Source organism: Phyllostomus hastatus, unplaced genomic scaffold (genome assembly GCF_019186645.2).
Source record: "Phyllostomus hastatus isolate PE091 unplaced genomic scaffold, TTU_PhHast_1.1 phas_contig_30, whole genome shotgun sequence".
Taxonomy (NCBI): Eukaryota; Metazoa; Chordata; class Mammalia; order Chiroptera; family Phyllostomidae; genus Phyllostomus; species Phyllostomus hastatus.
The window spans coordinates 7,441,799-7,448,562 of NW_025333841.1; positions in this window are offsets into that span (position 1 = coordinate 7,441,799).

Genomic DNA, 6,764 nt, shown 5'->3' on the forward strand with positions numbered 1-6,764 from the left:
ATGAGGGAAAGCCTGTTCAAAGAAATTTGCCATGACATTACAAACAAGAAGACTTGCTGAGCTCAGGATGTCTAGGGCATGTTCTATGGGCTCATATCTAACCTCTACTTCACATGCATAGAAGAAAAGGGGCCTGGTTGAAGGATGATAACAGGAGTGCAATTTAAAGTTCAAGGTGATCAAGGAGAGAAAACAGCTTCTGGAGGCAGCTAGCAAGGAAAAATTCAGTGAGGGTGAGGAGTGTGAGATGTCCTTCAGTAGGAGCTGGGCCTAGAAAGGATGAAGCCTGGAAAAGTGGATGTTTCTTAAGGCAATCCAGTCTAAATGTTATTCTGGAAGGGCAATCAGCACTACCCTGCCCCATATGAAGGGTGGGAATGGAGGATGCTAGAAGAAAGCAGCAAATATTAGCTAGCCAAGACCCTGGTTTTCACACATATGCTTTGTAAAGATAAGTCAAAGAAAACCCAGGGTAAAAAGTCAGAAAGCCTGAGTACTTTCCTCAATTCTGCCACTCACTAGCTATGGGACATTGGACAAGTCCTTAGCCTTCTGTAGGCTTCTGTTGCCCTATCTATAAAATGAGAAATTTGAATGAGCTGATCTTTAGGGAGCCTTCCAACTTTATCATCATTCTGTGAAAGCAGAAGATAAAAACAGAGATGTGAAAGCAGACTTCTTGTTGTTATTATTTCTTTCTATCCCATCCTCTTAAGAGTAAAAATCAGGTTCTTTCTATGTAAGAATCTTGGGAAAACACTAATTATGTAGAGTTCAGTAAACAACAAAATTTAAATACTTCCCACCACCACTTTGACAGCTGTATAAACTGATTTTGCTGTACTGTCATGGGCTTGAATAGCCTGGATTTCTTAGGGCTAGCCAAATCATATTTAAGTACTTGAGCTTGGAAACGTTTAGAAAGACTTATCCCTGGACAGGGAGCCTGGGCTTATCTGTAATTGCAATCACAGAGGTGCTGGGTACCCTCCCACTGATTCCAGCACTTCTCTGAAGAGCCTAGCAAATGTTCAAGTGTGAAAGTTCCCATAGAATCCTGATCTTTTTAGTGGAGTTGTGTTTTCAAAGCAAGCTCAAGACCACAGGGGTTGCTGGGCTTAGGGTGAACAATCAAATTCCACGTAAATAGCCTCATCTCCCACCCTTCATCTCCCTTTCATTCTCTGGGTTTTGCTATCCATTTGGGAGCTGCTCTTTTGTTTGATTTGAGGGACCCCCTTCTGAGCCAGAACCCTTTGTTTTAGTCAGAGTATGCTCTGGATGCCAGAGTCTACAATAACTTCACTGTTTGTCATTGCCAAGGTGTTCTTTGAAGTGCTAACTTGCCCTTTGATGGATATGGTAAATGTAGATGGAATGGAAAAGACCATCATTCCTTTCTCATTCTCTTGCTAGGCTAAGCCAAAGATACATAATTCGTTTGGGGTGACAAGGTGACAAGAGGCAGCTGTAGCAGCAACTGCTGCAGCAACAATGTCATAAAGCTATCTGGCCTCAAGCCTGGTTGTCCAGTTCACACCCTACAGTTAGGATTCTGAAGTTCTGCCCTGGCTGGGTGGCTCAGTTGGTTGGTGTGTAATCCTGTACACCAAAAGATTGTAAATTCCATCCCTGTCAGGGCACTTACCTAGGTTGAGGGTTTGATCCCCAGTCAGGGTGTGTTGGGAGGCAACTGATTGATGTTTCTCTCTCCCTCTCTCTCCCTCCCTCTCTCTCTCTCTCTCTCTCTCTCTCTCTCTCTCTCTCTCTCTGTCTCTCTCTGTCTCTCTCTCTCTGTCTCTCTCTCTCTCTCTCTCTCTGTCTCTCTCTCTCTCTGTCTCTCCCTCTCTCTCTCTCTAAAAGTCAATAAACATATCTTCGGGTGAGGATTACAAAAACTCCTGAAGTTCTGGCATACTGAGGGATTCTGGATTTTTCAGAATTCTCTTTTTAAGTGTTGTGCTCCACTCATACTTGTGTCCTGATTTTGGATTTGAAAATGAGGTTTCTGCATTCATTTTGTCAGTGGCATGACTGAAGTTCTGCATGAGTACGCTGTTTTTTAACTTTGTACAATGCTAAACAATTAGATCAAGTATACATTAAATTCTTTCTTCCTTCTATGACACACGTTTTTTTAACTTGGAAGGTCAGTAGAGTGTTTATATCTCTGTAGTCAAATCCCCTTCTCAGGCAGTCAAATGAGAATGGGAAGGATCCCCAGACTGTCTTCATGATGTAAAGCCCTTTGACATTGAAATTTGAGACACAGAATGTAAGAGCTACAAAGAGCCTTAGAGGTTATCCCACTCCCACCTTTTACACATAAAGTCACTGAGGCTCAAAAGGGGAAGTAATTTTTCCAAGGTCAAACACAAATTAGGTGGTTGAGATGGGGCTCAAACCTGCACTCCTATTAAAACCTGTTACTATTTATCAAACAAAAGAGACAAGGTCCAAGAGATGAAGGAAACATAGGAATATGAGCTAAGAATGAGTTTAGGATTTACAAACATCTAAGCCAGAAAAGCTGTCTTGCTTTAAAAGACTATTTTCATCAGTAGCAACTAAAGAAAACTAAGCATAAAGCTATGTGCCTAGAGGAAATGAGAAAAAAAATCAGTGTTATGGACAGTACCATCATACTGTTTAGGGAAATTGACAAGAAACCTGAGAAAGGGATTTTTTTTTCCAGACCCTAATAAAAATGGTTCTGCCTCTAAAGCATGGGAGACATGGGCTGTAATGTCAAGGAAGCTCAGAGTGACCCTGCAATTAGAGGTTAACTGACCCTAGGGGAGAACAGGAAGGACTTGGAGGGGCATAAGTAAGCATTGAGACTGAGTCACTAATATGAAACTATTCGGTATAAAATATAAACCATTAGTACATTCTGCCAACAGTATATGGACCCTTCAGGCAGCAGTATCTGGGCTTGCCCACTGTATTACAAGAGGAGTCCTTGTAGTGTAATTAATGAGTGGTGCATGTGTCCCTGACTGGTGTGGCTCAGTTGGTTGGGCATCATCCTACAAAGTGAAAGGTCACTGGTTCAATTCCCAGTCAGGGCACATATCTGAATTGCGGGTTTGGTCCCTGGTCAAGGCACCTGCAGAAGGCAACTGATCAATGTTTCTCGCTCACATTGATGTTTCACTGCCTTTCTTTCTCCCTCCATTTGCCTCTCTCTAAAAATAACTAAATAACATTCTTTTAAAAAATAGTGGTGAATGTGGAGTCAGATATACTTGAATTTGTATCCTGGCATTGCCTTACCTCTTGTATGATGCTGGACACATTGCTGAGTTTCTATGAGTCTCATTTTCTTCATCTCTAAGATTCAAGGAACCTCAAAGGATTATTGTCAATATTCAGTGTAATAATACTTATTAATGATCAGCTGAGAGTGAAAAGGTCCACAGAATTCAGGTACAAAATGGCTTGTCTCACAAATGTGTCTGCTTTTCCTTGGTGGAATTATAAAAGCACTTACACTCTCTGAGCTGGACTCTCCTGAGCTATAAAATGAAAATAATAATAATAATGGCAACAATAATAATTGTGCCAGAGAGTTGTTATCAGAATTCATAGAGATGTTGTATGTACGGTGTCTGATCCATCAAGGTGGTTATTATTATTAAATTGGGGTCAGAGTTTCCATAGATAAAAAGAAAAATGAAGAGCCAAACCCAAGAGGCCTGATCTTCTTTACCCTTTTCCTGAAATGGTGGCAATGTAAAGATGTCAATACACCTACAGAAATATGATAGAGGCTTTTCTTTAGGGGGTTATCCAGGCTTAGGCCAGAAACTACTAAAATAATTACAAATATCCCCCTTCCTCTTTCACTGACTTAGCATTACCAGCATTCCCAGCAGAATTGCTGGCTCCTCTCACATGCCTCCCTGGCAATCCAAGACTTTTCACACCAAAGTCACCACCTAGGGTGGGCACAAAAACACTTCTCTTGTGGTCCCATCAGTCACAATGATGGTGGTGACATGAATCACCTCCTGAGGTCTTGCATCAGAGAGCCTACTGCTACTTCTGGTTATTGTGTTTTGAGTCCTAAACATCAATCAAGCTCCTACTGTGTGTAAGGCTTTGTACCTGGTTCAGAATAGGCACTCAAATATTTGTTAATGAATGGGTTGATTGACTAGAGGGATTACCAAAGTTAATAAAACATTCTTTACCTTCAAGGTACCGACATCCAGTAGAGAAGACTGATTCATACAAAGCTAGTTTTCACTCAGAGTAACCTGTGATGAAGGCTATGTAAAAAGTGCAAGAAGTACAATTAGGATAATTTCCAACTAGAGGAAACTGGGAAAGCTATTAGGAGAAGGAAGCATTTGACATGCAACTCAGGGGCAAATTGAGATTTTGACAGTCAAGGGAAAGGACATTTTAGTCACAGAAAACAGCAACTACAGAGGAACAAGAAAGAGTAGGCCTTCTTATTGGCAAAAGAGAAATAGTGGTGTATGCATGTGTGTGTGTGTGCTGCGGTCATATCATGGAGAGCCATAAAGCCCATGCAAACAATTTTGGTCTTCACTTCTATAGGTGACTGGGGATAGGGAAGAATTGAAGCAAGGGATTGATAAAGCAAACTAGATAGTTTGGGTTTTATCACTAGATAATGACACTTCAAAGTTTCTTCAACACAAGTTTCCCACCTAAGGCTTCTGAGGTCAGGAGAAAAATTATAAAGCCATCAAAGTTTGTTCACATGAAAAACCCATTGAGAACAACTTTGAGGAGAATTTAGTTGACAACATTTGGGAGCTGGTTCCCCAGGGTAATCAACAGCTGCCCTTGAAATATCCATATGATCCTTGATTTTTTAATTTTATGTGACACCAACTGTTAATATCAAGGTTAATACTTGCTGCAGTAGAGATCACTGCTGGCAGGCATGCACCAAACATTTGGATTCAGTTTTATTTGGATTGAGTTGGAAAGAAGGGACTGCTTTCTAGGGTCCACCAAAGGGACAAAGGGAATGAATGCATTATGCATTGTAGGTGAACATAATAATACTGGTATGAATGTCATAAAACAATTTCTGCCAGATGTTATTAGGTTTCAACATTTTAAAAGTGGTCCTGTAGTCAAACAGGTTTGGGGAATGATCATCCAAGAAAAGCTAAACTACTTTCCTTGCTGCAGGTATCCTCAGAGCCTTCCCTATGCTGATGTGTTTTGCAACCCTCAGAAGGCACTAGAATGCATATTATTTTCCACACTTATTTGGTCTCAGAACTCTTTTTTTGGGTGGGGGATCAGTACATGGGACAATGATTCTTTGGAACTCATATTGGGCAATGCTATTGCCAAGAACAGGATTAGATTCAGAACAGCATTTTAGGTTTGGGTTTTATAGATCACTGACGATGGTGTTTGCTCCACATTGAATGTTTGTGACTCTTCAAAAATTATGTTGAAACCTAAGCCTCAATGTGAAGGTATTTATAGGTGGGTGTTTGGGAGGTAATTAGGTCATGAAGGTGGCGCTCTCATTAATGGGATTAGTGTCCTCACTCCTGTTGTCACATGAGGACATGGAGTGGGTTCTCACCAGACTTCAAATAAACCAGTGTCTTGATCTTGGACTTCTAATCCTTGAGAACTGTGAGAAACAAATGTTTGTTATTTACAAGTCAACAAGTCTATGATCTTTCATTATAGCAGCCAAAACAGACTAAGACAGTGCTCTGATGTAGGAAATTTCTCTCTACCCGACTGCCCCACTACTTCCTAGCATGACGTCCATCAGTTAGAACAACTCTTTTTCACTCATTTCTGTGTATATGTTTTACAGGCTAACTTCATCCATGATTTTCCAAGCATATAACACATTGTCTTCTGTAATACCCTTCTTTCAGCCCTCTTGTTTGATCTATCTCTGTGGTCCCAAACAGGTCCTCATGTCTGTGTTGTCCCTTCTTTCTAAGCCATCTCATGTGATTCTCAAATCATCAGTCCGATCATGTTGTTACTGTGTTCAGTTATATCATTTTTGTACTTTAAAAAAATCCTCCTTATGCCATTTAAAGCCCATCCATTTAGACCCCAGCCTATCTTGCCAACTTATCTCTTGAGTTCCTCATTGCATTTTTGCCATGCTGGAATCAAACTGATCCACTTGCTAGTCACTCCTAATCTCTACTCTTTAGACCTCCTTGCCTACATGATTGTACTAAATCTGTTGTTTCCCAGGAAAACCCAGTTCAAATACTTCCCCTCCAAGAAACCCTCCCCTGATGATATGCAAGGGGAGGGATTAATTTTCTCATTTGATTGGAAGCCTATTGTATTAATTAAAAATATTTATACTGGTTCCTCTTATTGATATCTATGTGCATGTTCAGATTCTGACCTTGCAACTTCCTAGCCGTGTGAGATTGGGCAAATCAATGAACTGCTCTTAGCCTCAATTTCTCATTTGAAAAATAGGACAATCTTAGCATCTATGAACAGAGTAGTTGTTATGAAGATGAATTGAAGTAATACATATAAAACAGCAGGCTACCTTAATCTATGCCACTTTCCCACATTATATTACAAGCTTACATTGTAAGCTTCTTGAAAAAAGGAACTGAGCCTGATTCTCCCATATGTCCTTGCAACTAGCTCAATGTCTGTCCCTCATAGGCACTTATGTTGTTGAGTGAATTGCATGTTATTGATCATGCTTCCTCCTCTCTACCATCTTGACCAGTGGTGAAACCAGAGTGAAGTTACCCTACCAGGCTAAA